This window comes from Danio rerio, chromosome 20 (assembly GCF_052040795.2).
Source record: "Danio rerio strain M-AB ecotype USA chromosome 20, GRCz13ab, whole genome shotgun sequence".
NCBI lineage: Eukaryota > Metazoa > Chordata > Actinopteri > Cypriniformes > Danionidae > Danio > Danio rerio.
Genome location: NC_141040.1, coordinates 30,273 through 54,868, shown reverse-complemented (window position 1 = coordinate 54,868; position 24,596 = coordinate 30,273). Strand labels below are relative to the sequence as shown.

General features: G+C 45.6%; 2 long non-coding RNA genes across 3 annotated transcripts in view; one reads left to right on the top strand and one right to left on the bottom strand.

Annotated features, from left to right (window-relative positions):
- Window positions 1–6,289, top strand: part of LOC147838997 (uncharacterized) — a 9,983-nt gene extending 3,694 nt beyond the window's left edge. Inside the window, exons 1-3 of one of the 2 annotated variants that reach the window (XR_015519246.2) lie at window positions 1–1,182; window positions 1,413–3,808; window positions 4,293–6,289. The exon at window positions 1–1,182 is cut by the window's left edge and continues 3,694 nt beyond it. This is a non-coding gene — a long non-coding RNA (uncharacterized LOC147838997). Of the gene's footprint in view, window positions 3,809–4,292 lie in introns of both variants that reach the window. The other variant, XR_015945619.1, reaches the window with a different exon arrangement.
- Window positions 1–24,596, bottom strand: part of LOC148679520 (uncharacterized) — a 41,847-nt gene that overhangs the window by 3,678 nt on the left and 13,573 nt on the right. Inside the window, exon 1 of the long non-coding RNA XR_015945618.1 lies at window positions 1–24,596. This exon is cut by the window's left edge and continues 188 nt beyond it; it is cut by the window's right edge and continues 13,573 nt beyond it. This is a non-coding gene — a long non-coding RNA (uncharacterized LOC148679520).

Here is a 24,596-nt window from a genome sequence, read left to right as displayed (position 1 = left end):
CAGATCAGGAAATAAAACAAAAGCGTTACACAGCCCCATAAATGTCAAACTTGTGTATAACTAAATCACAATGGCCTACTGCTGAAATGCTGAATTTATTATTCATTTATTAACATGTCAAAACCTAGTGATTATTTTGAGAGCAATGCTGACATTTATTAAATTCATTGATGTGACTAGTTTATCAGAGCATATATAGACTAAAAAAATCATACAACAGTACCTTGGACAGCAGTGCCACTCTAAAGCTTTAGAGCAAAGTAAAAAAAAATTATTGAAAGTTGTTTTTTTCTACCAGGCTTCGATGATACACATTTCTTATTTGCTTTATTCGATGCGCAGTAGGAAAAAGTCTCAGTGCATGTAGTCATTGGTTTAATTCTCTCCTGGATCAAAGCGAGATTTGTGCCACAAATACAGTGCTGCATGCAATAAACTTGCGTCAGTCAGGTGAATTAAAGGTCTTAAATGCTCAGGATGTCAATCAAATTATTAAACTCACCATTAATAAAATAGTAGGCTATTTCATTATTTTAGATGACTGGTTAGAAAATAAACCATGTATAAAATAAGTCAATGAAATAACGGAGTTATTCACTTCTCTTCCAGAGACTGCTCTATGGTTTAAACCCTTTTAAAACTATTGTTAGACCAGGCAGCACTAATATGGTTTTATTTTCCACTCATTCTGCAACAGCTCTTTGAAACCTTGCACAACACATCAGTAGTTGCCTTTAATTCAATGTAAACCGTCCCTGTTCAATTAAACTTAAAAGCTGAACTTGCAAGTTAATAAACAAAAGCAACCAAGTGAATAAACACTGCTATGCCGCTCTCATATAGTGGTGCTGCATATAGGTACATGTTACAGCACCTTTTTTTTTTTTTTTAAATGTCATATGTTGTGCGCCTCTGGCTAAATTTAATTTTTAGGGGAAATGACAAATGTAACAATTAAAAATGTTTGCAGGGGGAAAAAAAGTAATTAAGATTTCTGAACTTGACATAAAATTAAACTATGATAATGCAACAATAGTGCATTTGTATTACAATAGCAGAAATATATTTTGTATGGGCCTTGTCAAAAGTGAGTTGGCACTTTAATAGCACTTAACCTTAATTTTTACAATCTATAAGTTGATTATACATTTTGATGGTAAAATATAACCCTTTAAACCAGGGGTGTCAACTAGATTCCTGGAGGGCTGATGCCCAGTTTAGTTCCAACCCTGCTCCAACCCTGCTCCAACACTTACCTGTAGGTTTCAAACAAGCCTGAAGGACTCAATTAGTTTGATCAGGTGTTTAATTAAACACACCTGATCAAACTAATTGAGTCCTTCAGGCTTGTTTGAAACCTACAGGTAAGTGTTGGAGCAGGGTTGGAACTAAACTGGGCATCAGCCCTCCAGGAATCTAGTTGACACCTGTTTTAAACAATGGCTGTTAAGTATTCAAACATTAAATGAATGCAGCAGGTGAAATAAACAATTGTGAATGCATCAGGATTTAAAGCACTATTTATCAGCTTGACATTTTTAGAAAATTTTTGCATGGGTACCCAGTATATATGAAAGATCAGGCAACAAAACAACACAAACGTTACACAGCCCCATAAATGTCAAACTAGTGTATAACTGAATCATATAATAGCCTACTGCTGAAATGCTGAAAATTGTTCATTAACATGTCAAAACCTAGTGATTTTAAGAGCAATACCAACGTAGTTTAAATTCATTTGTTTGACTAGTTTATTAGAGCATAGACTAAGAAATCATCACCCCTACTACCCCAGTACCTTGGACAGCAGTGTTTAATTATTAAAAGTTGACTTTCTACCATAGGCTTTGATACGCATTTCTTATTTGCTTAATTCGATGCGCAGCAGGAAAAAGTCTCAGTGCATGTAGTCATTGGTTTAATTCTTTCCTGGATCAAAGTGAGATTTGTGCTACCAAATACAGTGCTGCATGCAATAAACTTGCATTAGTCAGGTTAATTGAAGGTCTTAAATGCTCAGGATGTCAATCAAATTATTAAACTCACCACTAATAAAATAATAGGCTATTTCATTATTTTAGATGACTGGTTGGATAAAATAAACCATGTATAAAATAAGTCAACGAAATAACGGAGTTATTACCTTCTCTTCCAGAGACTGCTCTATGGTTTAAAACCTTTTAAAACTATTGTCTGACCTGTATAATTTTCTTATGTTAAATGAAGTTTACTTGTGGATGTCTGGCTAGCATGCTTTTGAGCCAGCTGTGGTAGCTTGGTAACAGCCCTGATATCAACATGCATAATCTCTCAGCACGGTTGTCTAACCATGCTTGGAATTCCAGGCTGAGAACAGTTTGTAATCGTTCTACATAGTTCCAGGCTCAGTGGAGAAACCTCTAACTGTACTGAAGGGTTCGTACAACAGTTTGGCACGATAGTGGGAAAGCGGTTATTTCTTTGTTAAAAAAAGTTAAGCAGATGACCTTTTTATAGCATCTTTGATAGAATATTAGACTATTTCAAACCTGTTTTCTAATTTAGCATTAAGCATTTTTTTTAAAGAGGCTAAGTGACTGCTATTGCAAATTTTTAGGAACCTTCTATAAGTAGGGATTAATTAAACAATCAAACTATTCTTTGATCATCTTAATTACCCAGCATTTTGAATAATGAATCTACTTTCTCTGGACTGGAATATTGCCCTGACCCCTACACGTAACGACAAGGGTTTCTTTTTTTTCTTTGCTTTTAAATAAGTTTAGATGAAGCTTTGATCTATAGAAAGGGGAGGAAAAAATGGCAATTTAATCTTAACCTAAAGATTAACTCTTTGCTCACCTGTGTCCTGTCCCATATGGACTGGGGATGGACTCAAGACTGGGGTGTGTGTGAACCTGAAGCCCAGAAAGGCTGGAGTGCATGGCCTAAAAAGGCCAGACATCCTTGGGTTCCTCATTCCGAACTGTCAATTAGAAAAATAGCAGCAAATATGGCCTAACATCGGTAGTAACTAATGCGGATGAAACTGCCCTAACCAACCCCCACCCCTAAACAACAGTAAGCTTGGCATGTATTTGGATCATGTTCATACGTTTTATAAATTTGAAACTGCTCTAACCCAACCAAAAGGAGTTTGATTATATGGATATTTTCATGTCAGATCATCTATTGGATCTTTTATATGCATCATGGTTTCGTTTGTATCTACATCTTAGTCACCTGGATTTCCTTAGTGCAATCTTTGAAAACTCTAAACAGTTTAACCATCCTTTCTCTCTCTCTCTTCGAACACTAGCATTATCTTGGATCGACGTCATCTACTTGGATACTATGTCACTTAAATCATCATTTTATTCCCATCCACACACCAATGATGGATCTTTCACCAAGATTATTCAATGTTCAGTTCTTTCTTGGATGGTCTTAACCAGCATTTTGAATCATCTTCATCTACTTTTTTGAAGACCAAAATATACCACTGTCTTACACCTTATACTAACTACAAGGGTTTCTTAACCAATACTAACTAACTTCTCAGAGCAACAAATCATTTCTTAAAGCATTGAAGGGAAATTGACTAAACCATGTCTACCCTTAAGTCAAACCTAATTGTAAATAGCAACCTTCTCTCAAACTTAACCCTAAAACCAGATGTTTTGTAACTAAAGAACATTAAATAATTTAACACATCCTAAAACAAAGCCTGATCAATTAAGTTGAGAACATTACCTCTACTAAACTTTACCTCAAATAAACTGATTTAGTAGTTAATTATTAATATATTAATATATTAAAATATATAAATGTAGAGCGAACTAGGGGTAGAGCGAACTAGGGGTAGAGCGAACTAGGGGTAGAGCGAACTAGGGGTAGAGCGAACTAGGGGTAGAGCGAACTAGGGGTAGAGCGAACTAGGGGTAGAGCGAACTAGGGGTAGAGCGAACTAGGGGTAGAGCGAACTAGGGGTAGAGCGAACTAGGGGTAGAGCGAACTAGGGGTAGAGCGAACTAGGGGTAGAGCGAACTAGGGGTAGAGCGAACTAGGGGTAGAGCGAACTAGGGGTAGAGCGAACTAGGGGTAGAGCGAACTAGGGGTAGAGCGAACTAGGGGTAGAGCGAACTAGGGGTAGAGCGAACTAGGGGTAGAGCGAACTAGGGGTAGAGCGAACTAGGGGTAGAGCGAACTAGGGGTAGAGCGAACTAGGGGTAGAGCGAACTAGGGGTAGAGCGAACTAGGGGTAGAGCGAACTAGGGGTAGAGCGAACTAGGGGTAGAGCGAACTAGGGGTAGAGCGAACTAGGGGTAGAGCGAACTAGGGGTAGAGCGAACTAGGGGTAGAGCGAACTAGGGGTAGAGCGAACTAGGGGTAGAGCGAACTAGGGGTAGAGCGAACTAGGGGTAGAGCGAACTAGGGGTAGAGCGAACTAGGGGTAGAGCGAACTAGGGGTAGAGCGAACTAGGGGTAGAGCGAACTAGGGGTAGAGCGAACTAGGGGTAGAGCGAACTAGGGGTAGAGCGAACTAGGGGTAGAGGTTAGGGTTAGGGTTAGGGTTAGGGTGAGAAAAAATCCAGAGGTTGGACTGGGTCCATCCCCGGTTATGCACGGTCCATCGACATCAACTGCCCGCCACGCCCGCGGCGTCCGGGTCGGCCGAACGGATCCGAACGACATCGAGAAAGGCCAGCGTCAGCCCGCAACACAACTAAATTGTCGTGAAAAAATTACCCACCAAGTTTTAGGTATGTGTATAGCGCTAATTCAGCATTTGGGGTAGGGTTCGGGGTCTTAGGGTCCCTGCTCTTAGGGCTCTAGGCACTTGGGTTAAGTTTTAGGTGTGAAAGGTCACCCGGGTTGGGTTTAGAGGTGTGTTGAAGAGTGCAGTCGATGTTTGTAAATAATAAAGTTTTGTTTTTGTGGACTTAATACATTTATTTTACTTTCCCATGAGATTAAATATTGCGGCTCTCTCCCATTTGCGTTTTGAAATGGAGGCACTAAATATACTGCTCAAACCTGATCGCGACGTTTCGGAGTTTCTTTTCCTTCCTCAGGCTAGTTTGAGCAACTGAATGGCTGGAATACTTCACATCAGCTCATTTATATAGACTTCTCAGTGGGCGTGGCTTCCTAACACTCTCTCTCTCTGTTTTCACACTTTCTCGATGTTTCGATTTTTCTCGATGTTTCCCAAAACTGAATATCGGCACTTTGTGGTGCGTCATAAACTTAGCGTTATACTTTCTGCTGTCCTGTTGTGTACTTTTTGACACCAATTTATTAAATGTTCCAAGTTGGAGACTCATTTCCCCGACATCGATGGATCCGCCGGCGTTCCCGTCCGCAGCAGGCGAGGTGCAGAGCTGGAGGCACTGGCTGGGTTAGGGTGAGAAAAAATCCAGAGGTTGGACTGGGTCCATCCCCGGTTATGCACGGTCCATCGACATCAACTGCCCGCCACGCCCGCGGCGTCCGGGTCGGCCGAACGGATCCGAACGACATCGAGAAAGGCCAGCGTCAGCCCGCAACACAACTAAATTGTCGTGAAAAAATTACCCACCAAGTTTTAGGTATGTGTATAGCGCTAATTCAGCATTTGGGGTAGGGTTCGGGGTCTTAGGGTCCCTGCTCTTAGGGCTCTAGGCACTTGGGTTAAGTTTTAGGTGTGAAAGGTCACCCGGGTTGGGTTTAGAGGTGTGTTGAAGAGTGCAGTCGATGTTTGTAAATAATAAAGTTTTGTTTTTGTGGACTTAATACATTTATTTTACTTTCCCATGAGATTAAATATTGCGGCTCTCTCCCATTTGCGTTTTGAAATGGAGGCACTAAATATACTGCTCAAACCTGATCGCGACGTTTCGGAGTTTCTTTTCCTTCCTCAGGCTAGTTTGAGCAACTGAATGGCTGGAATACTTCACATCAGCTCATTTATATAGACTTCTCAGTGGGCGTGGCTTCCTAACACTCTCTCTCTCTGTTTTCACACTTTCTCGATGTTTCGATTTTTCTCGATGTTTCCCAAAACTGAATATCGGCACTTTGTGGTGCGTCATAAACTTAGCGTTATACTTTCTGCTGTCCTGTTGTGTACTTTTTGACACCAATTTATTAAATGTTCCAAGTTGGAGACTCATTTCCCCGACATCGATGGATCCGCCGGCGTTCCCGTCCGCAGCAGGCGAGGTGCAGAGCTGGAGGCACTGGCTGGGTTAGGGTGAGAAAAAATCCAGAGGTTGGACTGGGTCCATCCCCGGTTATGCACGGTCCATCGACATCAACTGCCCGCCACGCCCGCGGCGTCCGGGTCGGCCGAACGGATCCGAACGACATCGAGAAAGGCCAGCGTCAGCCCGCAACACAACTAAATTGTCGTGAAAAAATTACCCACCAAGTTTTAGGTATGTGTATAGCGCTAATTCAGCATTTGGGGTAGGGTTCGGGGTCTTAGGGTCCCTGCTCTTAGGGCTCTAGGCACTTGGGTTAAGTTTTAGGTGTGAAAGGTCACCCGGGTTGGGTTTAGAGGTGTGTTGAAGAGTGCAGTCGATGTTTGTAAATAATAAAGTTTTGTTTTTGTGGACTTAATACATTTATTTTACTTTCCCATGAGATTAAATATTGCGGCTCTCTCCCATTTGCGTTTTGAAATGGAGGCACTAAATATACTGCTCAAACCTGATCGCGACGTTTCGGAGTTTCTTTTCCTTCCTCAGGCTAGTTTGAGCAACTGAATGGCTGGAATACTTCACATCAGCTCATTTATATAGACTTCTCAGTGGGCGTGGCTTCCTAACACTCTCTCTCTCTGTTTTCACACTTTCTCGATGTTTCGATTTTTCTCGATGTTTCCCAAAACTGAATATCGGCACTTTGTGGTGCGTCATAAACTTAGCGTTATACTTTCTGCTGTCCTGTTGTGTACTTTTTGACACCAATTTATTAAATGTTCCAAGTTGGAGACTCATTTCCCCGACATCGATGGATCCGCCGGCGTTCCCGTCCGCAGCAGGCGAGGTGCAGAGCTGGAGGCACTGGCTGGGTTAGGGTGAGAAAAAATCCAGAGGTTGGACTGGGTCCATCCCCGGTTATGCACGGTCCATCGACATCAACTGCCCGCCACGCCCGCGGCGTCCGGGTCGGCCGAACGGATCCGAACGACATCGAGAAAGGCCAGCGTCAGCCCGCAACACAACTAAATTGTCGTGAAAAAATTACCCACCAAGTTTTAGGTATGTGTATAGCGCTAATTCAGCATTTGGGGTAGGGTTCGGGGTCTTAGGGTCCCTGCTCTTAGGGCTCTAGGCACTTGGGTTAAGTTTTAGGTGTGAAAGGTCACCCGGGTTGGGTTTAGAGGTGTGTTGAAGAGTGCAGTCGATGTTTGTAAATAATAAAGTTTTGTTTTTGTGGACTTAATACATTTATTTTACTTTCCCATGAGATTAAATATTGCGGCTCTCTCCCATTTGCGTTTTGAAATGGAGGCACTAAATATACTGCTCAAACCTGATCGCGACGTTTCGGAGTTTCTTTTCCTTCCTCAGGCTAGTTTGAGCAACTGAATGGCTGGAATACTTCACATCAGCTCATTTATATAGACTTCTCAGTGGGCGTGGCTTCCTAACACTCTCTCTCTCTGTTTTCACACTTTCTCGATGTTTCGATTTTTCTCGATGTTTCCCAAAACTGAATATCGGCACTTTGTGGTGCGTCATAAACTTAGCGTTATACTTTCTGCTGTCCTGTTGTGTACTTTTTGACACCAATTTATTAAATGTTCCAAGTTGGAGACTCATTTCCCCGACATCGATGGATCCGCCGGCGTTCCCGTCCGCAGCAGGCGAGGTGCAGAGCTGGAGGCACTGGCTGGGTTAGGGTGAGAAAAAATCCAGAGGTTGGACTGGGTCCATCCCCGGTTATGCACGGTCCATCGACATCAACTGCCCGCCACGCCCGCGGCGTCCGGGTCGGCCGAACGGATCCGAACGACATCGAGAAAGGCCAGCGTCAGCCCGCAACACAACTAAATTGTCGTGAAAAAATTACCCACCAAGTTTTAGGTATGTGTATAGCGCTAATTCAGCATTTGGGGTAGGGTTCGGGGTCTTAGGGTCCCTGCTCTTAGGGCTCTAGGCACTTGGGTTAAGTTTTAGGTGTGAAAGGTCACCCGGGTTGGGTTTAGAGGTGTGTTGAAGAGTGCAGTCGATGTTTGTAAATAATAAAGTTTTGTTTTTGTGGACTTAATACATTTATTTTACTTTCCCATGAGATTAAATATTGCGGCTCTCTCCCATTTGCGTTTTGAAATGGAGGCACTAAATATACTGCTCAAACCTGATCGCGACGTTTCGGAGTTTCTTTTCCTTCCTCAGGCTAGTTTGAGCAACTGAATGGCTGGAATACTTCACATCAGCTCATTTATATAGACTTCTCAGTGGGCGTGGCTTCCTAACACTCTCTCTCTCTGTTTTCACACTTTCTCGATGTTTCGATTTTTCTCGATGTTTCCCAAAACTGAATATCGGCACTTTGTGGTGCGTCATAAACTTAGCGTTATACTTTCTGCTGTCCTGTTGTGTACTTTTTGACACCAATTTATTAAATGTTCCAAGTTGGAGACTCATTTCCCCGACATCGATGGATCCGCCGGCGTTCCCGTCCGCAGCAGGCGAGGTGCAGAGCTGGAGGCACTGGCTGGGTTAGGGTGAGAAAAAATCCAGAGGTTGGACTGGGTCCATCCCCGGTTATGCACGGTCCATCGACATCAACTGCCCGCCACGCCCGCGGCGTCCGGGTCGGCCGAACGGATCCGAACGACATCGAGAAAGGCCAGCGTCAGCCCGCAACACAACTAAATTGTCGTGAAAAAATTACCCACCAAGTTTTAGGTATGTGTATAGCGCTAATTCAGCATTTGGGGTAGGGTTCGGGGTCTTAGGGTCCCTGCTCTTAGGGCTCTAGGCACTTGGGTTAAGTTTTAGGTGTGAAAGGTCACCCGGGTTGGGTTTAGAGGTGTGTTGAAGAGTGCAGTCGATGTTTGTAAATAATAAAGTTTTGTTTTTGTGGACTTAATACATTTATTTTACTTTCCCATGAGATTAAATATTGCGGCTCTCTCCCATTTGCGTTTTGAAATGGAGGCACTAAATATACTGCTCAAACCTGATCGCGACGTTTCGGAGTTTCTTTTCCTTCCTCAGGCTAGTTTGAGCAACTGAATGGCTGGAATACTTCACATCAGCTCATTTATATAGACTTCTCAGTGGGCGTGGCTTCCTAACACTCTCTCTCTCTGTTTTCACACTTTCTCGATGTTTCGATTTTTCTCGATGTTTCCCAAAACTGAATATCGGCACTTTGTGGTGCGTCATAAACTTAGCGTTATACTTTCTGCTGTCCTGTTGTGTACTTTTTGACACCAATTTATTAAATGTTCCAAGTTGGAGACTCATTTCCCCGACATCGATGGATCCGCCGGCGTTCCCGTCCGCAGCAGGCGAGGTGCAGAGCTGGAGGCACTGGCTGGGTTAGGGTGAGAAAAAATCCAGAGGTTGGACTGGGTCCATCCCCGGTTATGCACGGTCCATCGACATCAACTGCCCGCCACGCCCGCGGCGTCCGGGTCGGCCGAACGGATCCGAACGACATCGAGAAAGGCCAGCGTCAGCCCGCAACACAACTAAATTGTCGTGAAAAAATTACCCACCAAGTTTTAGGTATGTGTATAGCGCTAATTCAGCATTTGGGGTAGGGTTCGGGGTCTTAGGGTCCCTGCTCTTAGGGCTCTAGGCACTTGGGTTAAGTTTTAGGTGTGAAAGGTCACCCGGGTTGGGTTTAGAGGTGTGTTGAAGAGTGCAGTCGATGTTTGTAAATAATAAAGTTTTGTTTTTGTGGACTTAATACATTTATTTTACTTTCCCATGAGATTAAATATTGCGGCTCTCTCCCATTTGCGTTTTGAAATGGAGGCACTAAATATACTGCTCAAACCTGATCGCGACGTTTCGGAGTTTCTTTTCCTTCCTCAGGCTAGTTTGAGCAACTGAATGGCTGGAATACTTCACATCAGCTCATTTATATAGACTTCTCAGTGGGCGTGGCTTCCTAACACTCTCTCTCTCTGTTTTCACACTTTCTCGATGTTTCGATTTTTCTCGATGTTTCCCAAAACTGAATATCGGCACTTTGTGGTGCGTCATAAACTTAGCGTTATACTTTCTGCTGTCCTGTTGTGTACTTTTTGACACCAATTTATTAAATGTTCCAAGTTGGAGACTCATTTCCCCGACATCGATGGATCCGCCGGCGTTCCCGTCCGCAGCAGGCGAGGTGCAGAGCTGGAGGCACTGGCTGGGTTAGGGTGAGAAAAAATCCAGAGGTTGGACTGGGTCCATCCCCGGTTATGCACGGTCCATCGACATCAACTGCCCGCCACGCCCGCGGCGTCCGGGTCGGCCGAACGGATCCGAACGACATCGAGAAAGGCCAGCGTCAGCCCGCAACACAACTAAATTGTCGTGAAAAAATTACCCACCAAGTTTTAGGTATGTGTATAGCGCTAATTCAGCATTTGGGGTAGGGTTCGGGGTCTTAGGGTCCCTGCTCTTAGGGCTCTAGGCACTTGGGTTAAGTTTTAGGTGTGAAAGGTCACCCGGGTTGGGTTTAGAGGTGTGTTGAAGAGTGCAGTCGATGTTTGTAAATAATAAAGTTTTGTTTTTGTGGACTTAATACATTTATTTTACTTTCCCATGAGATTAAATATTGCGGCTCTCTCCCATTTGCGTTTTGAAATGGAGGCACTAAATATACTGCTCAAACCTGATCGCGACGTTTCGGAGTTTCTTTTCCTTCCTCAGGCTAGTTTGAGCAACTGAATGGCTGGAATACTTCACATCAGCTCATTTATATAGACTTCTCAGTGGGCGTGGCTTCCTAACACTCTCTCTCTCTGTTTTCACACTTTCTCGATGTTTCGATTTTTCTCGATGTTTCCCAAAACTGAATATCGGCACTTTGTGGTGCGTCATAAACTTAGCGTTATACTTTCTGCTGTCCTGTTGTGTACTTTTTGACACCAATTTATTAAATGTTCCAAGTTGGAGACTCATTTCCCCGACATCGATGGATCCGCCGGCGTTCCCGTCCGCAGCAGGCGAGGTGCAGAGCTGGAGGCACTGGCTGGGTTAGGGTGAGAAAAAATCCAGAGGTTGGACTGGGTCCATCCCCGGTTATGCACGGTCCATCGACATCAACTGCCCGCCACGCCCGCGGCGTCCGGGTCGGCCGAACGGATCCGAACGACATCGAGAAAGGCCAGCGTCAGCCCGCAACACAACTAAATTGTCGTGAAAAAATTACCCACCAAGTTTTAGGTATGTGTATAGCGCTAATTCAGCATTTGGGGTAGGGTTCGGGGTCTTAGGGTCCCTGCTCTTAGGGCTCTAGGCACTTGGGTTAAGTTTTAGGTGTGAAAGGTCACCCGGGTTGGGTTTAGAGGTGTGTTGAAGAGTGCAGTCGATGTTTGTAAATAATAAAGTTTTGTTTTTGTGGACTTAATACATTTATTTTACTTTCCCATGAGATTAAATATTGCGGCTCTCTCCCATTTGCGTTTTGAAATGGAGGCACTAAATATACTGCTCAAACCTGATCGCGACGTTTCGGAGTTTCTTTTCCTTCCTCAGGCTAGTTTGAGCAACTGAATGGCTGGAATACTTCACATCAGCTCATTTATATAGACTTCTCAGTGGGCGTGGCTTCCTAACACTCTCTCTCTCTGTTTTCACACTTTCTCGATGTTTCGATTTTTCTCGATGTTTCCCAAAACTGAATATCGGCACTTTGTGGTGCGTCATAAACTTAGCGTTATACTTTCTGCTGTCCTGTTGTGTACTTTTTGACACCAATTTATTAAATGTTCCAAGTTGGAGACTCATTTCCCCGACATCGATGGATCCGCCGGCGTTCCCGTCCGCAGCAGGCGAGGTGCAGAGCTGGAGGCACTGGCTGGGTTAGGGTGAGAAAAAATCCAGAGGTTGGACTGGGTCCATCCCCGGTTATGCACGGTCCATCGACATCAACTGCCCGCCACGCCCGCGGCGTCCGGGTCGGCCGAACGGATCCGAACGACATCGAGAAAGGCCAGCGTCAGCCCGCAACACAACTAAATTGTCGTGAAAAAATTACCCACCAAGTTTTAGGTATGTGTATAGCGCTAATTCAGCATTTGGGGTAGGGTTCGGGGTCTTAGGGTCCCTGCTCTTAGGGCTCTAGGCACTTGGGTTAAGTTTTAGGTGTGAAAGGTCACCCGGGTTGGGTTTAGAGGTGTGTTGAAGAGTGCAGTCGATGTTTGTAAATAATAAAGTTTTGTTTTTGTGGACTTAATACATTTATTTTACTTTCCCATGAGATTAAATATTGCGGCTCTCTCCCATTTGCGTTTTGAAATGGAGGCACTAAATATACTGCTCAAACCTGATCGCGACGTTTCGGAGTTTCTTTTCCTTCCTCAGGCTAGTTTGAGCAACTGAATGGCTGGAATACTTCACATCAGCTCATTTATATAGACTTCTCAGTGGGCGTGGCTTCCTAACACTCTCTCTCTCTGTTTTCACACTTTCTCGATGTTTCGATTTTTCTCGATGTTTCCCAAAACTGAATATCGGCACTTTGTGGTGCGTCATAAACTTAGCGTTATACTTTCTGCTGTCCTGTTGTGTACTTTTTGACACCAATTTATTAAATGTTCCAAGTTGGAGACTCATTTCCCCGACATCGATGGATCCGCCGGCGTTCCCGTCCGCAGCAGGCGAGGTGCAGAGCTGGAGGCACTGGCTGGGTTAGGGTGAGAAAAAATCCAGAGGTTGGACTGGGTCCATCCCCGGTTATGCACGGTCCATCGACATCAACTGCCCGCCACGCCCGCGGCGTCCGGGTCGGCCGAACGGATCCGAACGACATCGAGAAAGGCCAGCGTCAGCCCGCAACACAACTAAATTGTCGTGAAAAAATTACCCACCAAGTTTTAGGTATGTGTATAGCGCTAATTCAGCATTTGGGGTAGGGTTCGGGGTCTTAGGGTCCCTGCTCTTAGGGCTCTAGGCACTTGGGTTAAGTTTTAGGTGTGAAAGGTCACCCGGGTTGGGTTTAGAGGTGTGTTGAAGAGTGCAGTCGATGTTTGTAAATAATAAAGTTTTGTTTTTGTGGACTTAATACATTTATTTTACTTTCCCATGAGATTAAATATTGCGGCTCTCTCCCATTTGCGTTTTGAAATGGAGGCACTAAATATACTGCTCAAACCTGATCGCGACGTTTCGGAGTTTCTTTTCCTTCCTCAGGCTAGTTTGAGCAACTGAATGGCTGGAATACTTCACATCAGCTCATTTATATAGACTTCTCAGTGGGCGTGGCTTCCTAACACTCTCTCTCTCTGTTTTCACACTTTCTCGATGTTTCGATTTTTCTCGATGTTTCCCAAAACTGAATATCGGCACTTTGTGGTGCGTCATAAACTTAGCGTTATACTTTCTGCTGTCCTGTTGTGTACTTTTTGACACCAATTTATTAAATGTTCCAAGTTGGAGACTCATTTCCCCGACATCGATGGATCCGCCGGCGTTCCCGTCCGCAGCAGGCGAGGTGCAGAGCTGGAGGCACTGGCTGGGTTAGGGTGAGAAAAAATCCAGAGGTTGGACTGGGTCCATCCCCGGTTATGCACGGTCCATCGACATCAACTGCCCGCCACGCCCGCGGCGTCCGGGTCGGCCGAACGGATCCGAACGACATCGAGAAAGGCCAGCGTCAGCCCGCAACACAACTAAATTGTCGTGAAAAAATTACCCACCAAGTTTTAGGTATGTGTATAGCGCTAATTCAGCATTTGGGGTAGGGTTCGGGGTCTTAGGGTCCCTGCTCTTAGGGCTCTAGGCACTTGGGTTAAGTTTTAGGTGTGAAAGGTCACCCGGGTTGGGTTTAGAGGTGTGTTGAAGAGTGCAGTCGATGTTTGTAAATAATAAAGTTTTGTTTTTGTGGACTTAATACATTTATTTTACTTTCCCATGAGATTAAATATTGCGGCTCTCTCCCATTTGCGTTTTGAAATGGAGGCACTAAATATACTGCTCAAACCTGATCGCGACGTTTCGGAGTTTCTTTTCCTTCCTCAGGCTAGTTTGAGCAACTGAATGGCTGGAATACTTCACATCAGCTCATTTATATAGACTTCTCAGTGGGCGTGGCTTCCTAACACTCTCTCTCTCTGTTTTCACACTTTCTCGATGTTTCGATTTTTCTCGATGTTTCCCAAAACTGAATATCGGCACTTTGTGGTGCGTCATAAACTTAGCGTTATACTTTCTGCTGTCCTGTTGTGTACTTTTTGACACCAATTTATTAAATGTTCCAAGTTGGAGACTCATTTCCCCGACATCGATGGATCCGCCGGCGTTCCCGTCCGCAGCAGGCGAGGTGCAGAGCTGGAGGCACTGGCTGGGTTAGGGTGAGAAAAAATCCAGAGGTTGGACTGGGTCCATCCCCGGTTATGCACGGTCCATCGACATCAACTGCCCGCCACGCCCGCGGCGTCCGGGTCGGCCGAACGGATCCGAACGACATCGAGAAAGGCCAGCGTCAGCCCGCAACACAACTAAATTGTCGTGAAAAAATTACCCACCAAGTTTTAGGTATGTGTATAGCGCTAATTCAGCATTTGGGGTAGGGTTCGGGGTCTTAGGGTCCCTGCTCTTAGGGCTCTAGGCACTTGGGTTAAGTTTTAGGTGTGAAAGGTCACCCGGGTTGGGTTTAGAGGTGTGTTGAAGAGTGCAGTCGATGTTTGTAAATAATAAAGTTTTGTTTTTGTGGACTTAATACATTTATTTTACTTTCCCATGAGATTAAATATTGCGGCTCTCTCCCATTTGCGTTTTGAAATGGAGGCACTAAATATACTGCTCAAACCTGATCGCGACGTTTCGGAGTTTCTTTTCCTTCCTCAGGCTAGTTTGAGCAACTGAATGGCTGGAATACTTCACATCAGCTCATTTATATAGACTTCTCAGTGGGCGTGGCTTCCTAACACTCTCTCTCTCTGTTTTCACACTTTCTCGATGTTTCGATTTTTCTCGATGTTTCCCAAAACTGAATATCGGCACTTTGTGGTGCGTCATAAACTTAGCGTTATACTTTCTGCTGTCCTGTTGTGTACTTTTTGACACCAATTTATTAAATGTTCCAAGTTGGAGACTCATTTCCCCGACATCGATGGATCCGCCGGCGTTCCCGTCCGCAGCAGGCGAGGTGCAGAGCTGGAGGCACTGGCTGGGTTAGGGTGAGAAAAAATCCAGAGGTTGGACTGGGTCCATCCCCGGTTATGCACGGTCCATCGACATCAACTGCCCGCCACGCCCGCGGCGTCCGGGTCGGCCGAACGGATCCGAACGACATCGAGAAAGGCCAGCGTCAGCCCGCAACACAACTAAATTGTCGTGAAAAAATTACCCACCAAGTTTTAGGTATGTGTATAGCGCTAATTCAGCATTTGGGGTAGGGTTCGGGGTCTTAGGGTCCCTGCTCTTAGGGCTCTAGGCACTTGGGTTAAGTTTTAGGTGTGAAAGGTCACCCGGGTTGGGTTTAGAGGTGTGTTGAAGAGTGCAGTCGATGTTTGTAAATAATAAAGTTTTGTTTTTGTGGACTTAATACATTTATTTTACTTTCCCATGAGATTAAATATTGCGGCTCTCTCCCATTTGCGTTTTGAAATGGAGGCACTAAATATACTGCTCAAACCTGATCGCGACGTTTCGGAGTTTCTTTTCCTTCCTCAGGCTAGTTTGAGCAACTGAATGGCTGGAATACTTCACATCAGCTCATTTATATAGACTTCTCAGTGGGCGTGGCTTCCTAACACTCTCTCTCTCTGTTTTCACACTTTCTCGATGTTTCGATTTTTCTCGATGTTTCCCAAAACTGAATATCGGCACTTTGTGGTGCGTCATAAACTTAGCGTTATACTTTCTGCTGTCCTGTTGTGTACTTTTTGACACCAATTTATTAAATGTTCCAAGTTGGAGACTCATTTCCCCGACATCGATGGATCCGCCGGCGTTCCCGTCCGCAGCAGGCGAGGTGCAGAGCTGGAGGCACTGGCTGGGTTAGGGTGAGAAAAAATCCAGAGGTTGGACTGGGTCCATCCCCGGTTATGCACGGTCCATCGACATCAACTGCCCGCCACGCCCGCGGCGTCCGGGTCGGCCGAACGGATCCGAACGACATCGAGAAAGGCCAGCGTCAGCCCGCAACACAACTAAATTGTCGTGAAAAAATTACCCACCAAGTTTTAGGTATGTGTATAGCGCTAATTCAGCATTTGGGGTAGGGTTCGGGGTCTTAGGGTCCCTGCTCTTAGGGCTCTAGGCACTTGGGTTAAGTTTTAGGTGTGAAAGGTCACCCGGGTTGGGTTTAGAGGTGTGTTGAAGAGTGCAGTCGATGTTTGTAAATAATAAAGTTTTGTTTTTGTGGACTTAATACATTTATTTTACTTTCCCATGAGATTAAATATTGCGGCTCTCTCCCATTTGCGTTTTGAAATGGAGGCACTAAATATACTGCTCAAACCTGATCGCGACGTTTCGGAGTTTCTTTTCCTTCCTCAGGCTAGTTTGAGCAACTGAATGGCTGGAATACTTCACATCAGCTCATTTATATAGACTTCTCAGTGGGCGTGGCTTCCTAACACTCTCTCTCTCTGTTTTCACACTTTCTCGATGTTTCGATTTTTCTCGATGTTTCCCAAAACTGAATATCGGCACTTTGTGGTGCGTCATAAACTTAGCGTTATACTTTCTGCTGTCCTGTTGTGTACTTTTTGACACCAATTTATTAAATGTTCCAAGTTGGAGACTCATTTCCCCGACATCGATGGATCCGCCGGCGTTCCCGTCCGCAGCAGGCGAGGTGCAGAGCTGGAGGCACTGGCTGGGTTAGGGTGAGAAAAAATCCAGAGGTTGGACTGGGTCCATCCCCGGTTATGCACGGTCCATCGACATCAACTGCCCGCCACGCCCGCGGCGTCCGGGTCGGCCGAACGGATCCGAACGACATCGAGAAAGGCCAGCGTCAGCCCGCAACACAACTAAATTGTCGTGAAAAAATTACCCACCAAGTTTTAGGTATGTGTATAGCGCTAATTCAGCATTTGGGGTAGGGTTCGGGGTCTTAGGGTCCCTGCTCTTAGGGCTCTAGGCACTTGGGTTAAGTTTTAGGTGTGAAAGGTCACCCGGGTTGGGTTTAGAGGTGTGTTGAAGAGTGCAGTCGATGTTTGTAAATAATAAAGTTTTGTTTTTGTGGACTTAATACATTTATTTTACTTTCCCATGAGATTAAATATTGCGGCTCTCTCCCATTTGCGTTTTGAAATGGAGGCACTAAATATACTGCTCAAACCTGATCGCGACGTTTCGGAGTTTCTTTTCCTTCCTCAGGCTAGTTTGAGCAACTGAATGGCTGGAATACTTCACATCAGCTCATTTATATAGACTTCTCAGTGGGCGTGGCTTCCTAACACTCTCTCTCTCTGTTTTCACACTTTCTCGATGTTTCGATTTTTCTCGATGTTTCCCAAAACTGAATATCGGCACTTTGTGGTGCGTCATAAACTTAGCGTTATACTTTCTGCTGTCCTGTTGTGTACTTTTTGACACCAATTTATTAAATGTTCCAAGTTGGAGACTCATTTCCCCGACATCGATGGATCCGCCGGCGTTCCCGTCCGCAGCAGGCGAGGTGCAGAGCTGGAGGCACTGGCTGGGTTAGGGTGAGAAAAAATCCAGAGGTTGGACTGGGTCCATCCCCGGTTATGCACGGTCCATCGACATCAACTGCCCGCCACGCCCGCGGCGTCCGGGTCGGCCGAACGGATCCGAACGACATCGAGAAAGGCCAGCGTCAGCCCGCAACACAACTAAATTGTCGTGAAAAAATTACCCACCAAGTTTTAGGTATGTGTATAGCGCTAATTCAGCATTTGGGGTAGGGTTCGGGGTCTTAGGGTCCCTGCTCTTAGGGCTCTAGGCACTTGGGTTAAGTTTTAGGTGTGAAAGGTCACCCGGGTTGGGTTTAGAGGTGTGTTGAAGAGTGCAGTCGATGTTTGTAAATAATAAAGTTTTGTTTTTGTGGACTTAATACATTTATTTTACTTTCCCATGAGATTAAATATTGCGGCTCTCTCCCATTTGCGTTTTGAAATGGAGGCACTAAATATACTGCTCAAACCTGATCGCGACGTTTCGGAGTTTCTTTTCCTTCCTCAGGCTAGTTTGAGCAACTGAATGGCTGGAATACTTCACATCAGCTCATTTATATAGACTTCTCAGTGGGCGTGGCTTCCTAACACTCTCTCTCTCTGTTTTCACACTTTCTCGATGTTTCGATTTTTCTCGATGTTTCCCAAAACTGAATATCGGCACTTTGTGGTGCGTCATAAACTTAGCGTTATACTTTCTGCTGTCCTGTTGTGTACTTTTTGACACCAATTTATTAAATGTTCCAAGTTGGAGACTCATTTCCCCGACATCGATGGATCCGCCGGCGTTCCCGTCCGCAGCAGGCGAGGTGCAGAGCTGGAGGCACTGGCTGGGTTAGGGTGAGAAAAAATCCAGAGGTTGGACTGGGTCCATCCCCGGTTATGCACGGTCCATCGACATCAACTGCCCGCCACGCCCGCGGCGTCCGGGTCGGCCGAACGGATCCGAACGACATCGAGAAAGGCCAGCGTCAGCCCGCAACACAACTAAATTGTCGTGAAAAAATTACCCACCAAGTTTTAGGTATGTGTATAGCGCTAATTCAGCATTTGGGGTAGGGTTCGGGGTCTTAGGGTCCCTGCTCTTAGGGCTCTAGGCACTTGGGTTAAGTTTTAGGTGTGAAAGGTCACCCGGGTTGGGTTTAGAGGTGTGTTGAAGAGTGCAGTCGATGTTTGTAAATAATAAAGTTTTGTTTTTGTGGACTTAATACATTTATTTTACTTTCCCATGAGATTAAATATTGCGGCTCTCTCCCATTTGCGTTTTGAAATGGAGGCACTAAATATACTGCTCAAACCTGATCGCGACGTTTCGGAGTTTCTTTTCCTTCCTCAGGCTAGTTTGAGCAACTGAATGGCTGGAATACTTCACATCAGCTCATTTATATAGACTTCTCAGTGGGCGTGGCTTCCTAACACTCTCTCTCTCTGTTTTCACACTTTCTCGATGTTTCGATTTTTCTCGATGTTTCCCAAAACTGAATATCGGCACTTTGTGGTGCGTCATAAACTTAGCGTTATACTTTCTGCTGTCCTGTTGTGTACTTTTTGACACCAATTTATTAAATGTTCCAAGTTGGAGACTCATTTCCCCGACATCGATGGATCCGCCGGCGTTCCCGTCCGCAGCAGGCGAGGTGCAGAGCTGGAGGCACTGGCTGGGTTAGGGTGAGAAAAAATCCAGAGGTTGGACTGGGTCCATCCCCGGTTATGCACGGTCCATCGACATCAACTGCCCGCCACGCCCGCGGCGTCCGGGTCGGCCGAACGGATCCGAACGACATCGAGAAAGGCCAGCGTCAGCCCGCAACACAACTAAATTGTCGTGAAAAAATTACCCACCAAGTTTTAGGTATGTGTATAGCGCTAATTCAGCATTTGGGGTAGGGTTCGGGGTCTTAGGGTCCCTGCTCTTAGGGCTCTAGGCACTTGGGTTAAGTTTTAGGTGTGAAAGGTCACCCGGGTTGGGTTTAGAGGTGTGTTGAAGAGTGCAGTCGATGTTTGTAAATAATAAAGTTTTGTTTTTGTGGACTTAATACATTTATTTTACTTTCCCATGAGATTAAATATTGCGGCTCTCTCCCATTTGCGTTTTGAAATGGAGGCACTAAATATACTGCTCAAACCTGATCGCGACGTTTCGGAGTTTCTTTTCCTTCCTCAGGCTAGTTTGAGCAACTGAATGGCTGGAATACTTCACATCAGCTCATTTATATAGACTTCTCAGTGGGCGTGGCTTCCTAACACTCTCTCTCTCTGTTTTCACACTTTCTCGATGTTTCGATTTTTCTCGATGTTTCCCAAAACTGAATATCGGCACTTTGTGGTGCGTCATAAACTTAGCGTTATACTTTCTGCTGTCCTGTTGTGTACTTTTTGACACCAATTTATTAAATGTTCCAAGTTGGAGACTCATTTCCCCGACATCGATGGATCCGCCGGCGTTCCCGTCCGCAGCAGGCGAGGTGCAGAGCTGGAGGCACTGGCTGGGTTAGGGTGAGAAAAAATCCAGAGGTTGGACTGGGTCCATCCCCGGTTATGCACGGTCCATCGACATCAACTGCCCGCCACGCCCGCGGCGTCCGGGTCGGCCGAACGGATCCGAACGACATCGAGAAAGGCCAGCGTCAGCCCGCAACACAACTAAATTGTCGTGAAAAAATTACCCACCAAGTTTTAGGTATGTGTATAGCGCTAATTCAGCATTTGGGGTAGGGTTCGGGGTCTTAGGGTCCCTGCTCTTAGGGCTCTAGGCACTTGGGTTAAGTTTTAGGTGTGAAAGGTCACCCGGGTTGGGTTTAGAGGTGTGTTGAAGAGTGCAGTCGATGTTTGTAAATAATAAAGTTTTGTTTTTGTGGACTTAATACATTTATTTTACTTTCCCATGAGATTAAATATTGCGGCTCTCTCCCATTTGCGTTTTGAAATGGAGGCACTAAATATACTGCTCAAACCTGATCGCGACGTTTCGGAGTTTCTTTTCCTTCCTCAGGCTAGTTTGAGCAACTGAATGGCTGGAATACTTCACATCAGCTCATTTATATAGACTTCTCAGTGGGCGTGGCTTCCTAACACTCTCTCTCTCTGTTTTCACACTTTCTCGATGTTTCGATTTTTCTCGATGTTTCCCAAAACTGAATATCGGCACTTTGTGGTGCGTCATAAACTTAGCGTTATACTTTCTGCTGTCCTGTTGTGTACTTTTTGACACCAATTTATTAAATGTTCCAAGTTGGAGACTCATTTCCCCGACATCGATGGATCCGCCGGCGTTCCCGTCCGCAGCAGGCGAGGTGCAGAGCTGGAGGCACTGGCTGGGTTAGGGTGAGAAAAAATCCAGAGGTTGGACTGGGTCCATCCCCGGTTATGCACGGTCCATCGACATCAACTGCCCGCCACGCCCGCGGCGTCCGGGTCGGCCGAACGGATCCGAACGACATCGAGAAAGGCCAGCGTCAGCCCGCAACACAACTAAATTGTCGTGAAAAAATTACCCACCAAGTTTTAGGTATGTGTATAGCGCTAATTCAGCATTTGGGGTAGGGTTCGGGGTCTTAGGGTCCCTGCTCTTAGGGCTCTAGGCACTTGGGTTAAGTTTTAGGTGTGAAAGGTCACCCGGGTTGGGTTTAGAGGTGTGTTGAAGAGTGCAGTCGATGTTTGTAAATAATAAAGTTTTGTTTTTGTGGACTTAATACATTTATTTTACTTTCCCATGAGATTAAATATTGCGGCTCTCTCCCATTTGCGTTTTGAAATGGAGGCACTAAATATACTGCTCAAACCTGATCGCGACGTTTCGGAGTTTCTTTTCCTTCCTCAGGCTAGTTTGAGCAACTGAATGGCTGGAATACTTCACATCAGCTCATTTATATAGACTTCTCAGTGGGCGTGGCTTCCTAACACTCTCTCTCTCTGTTTTCACACTTTCTCGATGTTTCGATTTTTCTCGATGTTTCCCAAAACTGAATATCGGCACTTTGTGGTGCGTCATAAACTTAGCGTTATACTTTCTGCTGTCCTGTTGTGTACTTTTTGACACCAATTTATTAAATGTTCCAAGTTGGAGACTCATTTCCCCGACATCGATGGATCCGCCGGCGTTCCCGTCCGCAGCAGGCGAGGTGCAGAGCTGGAGGCACTGGCTGGGTTAGGGTGAGAAAAAATCCAGAGGTTGGACTGGGTCCATCCCCGGTTATGCACGGTCCATCGACATCAACTGCCCGCCACGCCCGCGGCGTCCGGGTCGGCCGAACGGATCCGAACGACATCGAGAAAGGCCAGCGTCAGCCCGCAACACAACTAAATTGTCGTGAAAAAATTACCCACCAAGTTTTAGGTATGTGTATAGCGCTAATTCAGCATTTGGGGTAGGGTTCGGGGTCTTAGGGTCCCTGCTCTTAGGGCTCTAGGCACTTGGGTTAAGTTTTAGGTGTGAAAGGTCACCCGGGTTGGGTTTAGAGGTGTGTTGAAGAGTGCAGTCGATGTTTGTAAATAATAAAGTTTTGTTTTTGTGGACTTAATACATTTATTTTACTTTCCCATGAGATTAAATATTGCGGCTCTCTCCCATTTGCGTTTTGAAATGGAGGCACTAAATATACTGCTCAAACCTGATCGCGACGTTTCGGAGTTTCTTTTCCTTCCTCAGGCTAGTTTGAGCAACTGAATGGCTGGAATACTTCACATCAGCTCATTTATATAGACTTCTCAGTGGGCGTGGCTTCCTAACACTCTCTCTCTCTGTTTTCACACTTTCTCGATGTTTCGATTTTTCTCGATGTTTCCCAAAACTGAATATCGGCACTTTGTGGTGCGTCATAAACTTAGCGTTATACTTTCTGCTGTCCTGTTGTGTACTTTTTGACACCAATTTATTAAATGTTCCAAGTTGGAGACTCATTTCCCCGACATCGATGGATCCGCCGGCGTTCCCGTCCGCAGCAGGCGAGGTGCAGAGCTGGAGGCACTGGCTGGGTTAGGGTGAGAAAAAATCCAGAGGTTGGACTGGGTCCATCCCCGGTTATGCACGGTCCATCGACATCAACTGCCCGCCACGCCCGCGGCGTCCGGGTCGGCCGAACGGATCCGAACGACATCGAGAAAGGCCAGCGTCAGCCCGCAACACAACTAAATTGTCGTGAAAAAATTACCCACCAAGTTTTAGGTATGTGTATAGCGCTAATTCAGCATTTGGGGTAGGGTTCGGGGTCTTAGGGTCCCTGCTCTTAGGGCTCTAGGCACTTGGGTTAAGTTTTAGGTGTGAAAGGTCACCCGGGTTGGGTTTAGAGGTGTGTTGAAGAGTGCAGTCGATGTTTGTAAATAATAAAGTTTTGTTTTTGTGGACTTAATACATTTATTTTACTTTCCCATGAGATTAAATATTGCGGCTCTCTCCCATTTGCGTTTTGAAATGGAGGCACTAAATATACTGCTCAAACCTGATCGCGACGTTTCGGAGTTTCTTTTCCTTCCTCAGGCTAGTTTGAGCAACTGAATGGCTGGAATACTTCACATCAGCTCATTTATATAGACTTCTCAGTGGGCGTGGCTTCCTAACACTCTCTCTCTCTGTTTTCACACTTTCTCGATGTTTCGATTTTTCTCGATGTTTCCCAAAACTGAATATCGGCACTTTGTGGTGCGTCATAAACTTAGCGTTATACTTTCTGCTGTCCTGTTGTGTACTTTTTGACACCAATTTATTAAATGTTCCAAGTTGGAGACTCATTTCCCCGACATCGATGGATCCGCCGGCGTTCCCGTCCGCAGCAGGCGAGGTGCAGAGCTGGAGGCACTGGCTGGGTTAGGGTGAGAAAAAATCCAGAGGTTGGACTGGGTCCATCCCCGGTTATGCACGGTCCATCGACATCAACTGCCCGCCACGCCCGCGGCGTCCGGGTCGGCCGAACGGATCCGAACGACATCGAGAAAGGCCAGCGTCAGCCCGCAACACAACTAAATTGTCGTGAAAAAATTACCCACCAAGTTTTAGGTATGTGTATAGCGCTAATTCAGCATTTGGGGTAGGGTTCGGGGTCTTAGGGTCCCTGCTCTTAGGGCTCTAGGCACTTGGGTTAAGTTTTAGGTGTGAAAGGTCACCCGGGTTGGGTTTAGAGGTGTGTTGAAGAGTGCAGTCGATGTTTGTAAATAATAAAGTTTTGTTTTTGTGGACTTAATACATTTATTTTACTTTCCCATGAGATTAAATATTGCGGCTCTCTCCCATTTGCGTTTTGAAATGGAGGCACTAAATATACTGCTCAAACCTGATCGCGACGTTTCGGAGTTTCTTTTCCTTCCTCAGGCTAGTTTGAGCAACTGAATGGCTGGAATACTTCACATCAGCTCATTTATATAGACTTCTCAGTGGGCGTGGCTTCCTAACACTCTCTCTCTCTGTTTTCACACTTTCTCGATGTTTCGATTTTTCTCGATGTTTCCCAAAACTGAATATCGGCACTTTGTGGTGCGTCATAAACTTAGCGTTATACTTTCTGCTGTCCTGTTGTGTACTTTTTGACACCAATTTATTAAATGTTCCAAGTTGGAGACTCATTTCCCCGACATCGATGGATCCGCCGGCGTTCCCGTCCGCAGCAGGCGAGGTGCAGAGCTGGAGGCACTGGCTGGGTTAGGGTGAGAAAAAATCCAGAGGTTGGACTGGGTCCATCCCCGGTTATGCACGGTCCATCGACATCAACTGCCCGCCACGCCCGCGGCGTCCGGGTCGGCCGAACGGATCCGAACGACATCGAGAAAGGCCAGCGTCAGCCCGCAACACAACTAAATTGTCGTGAAAAAA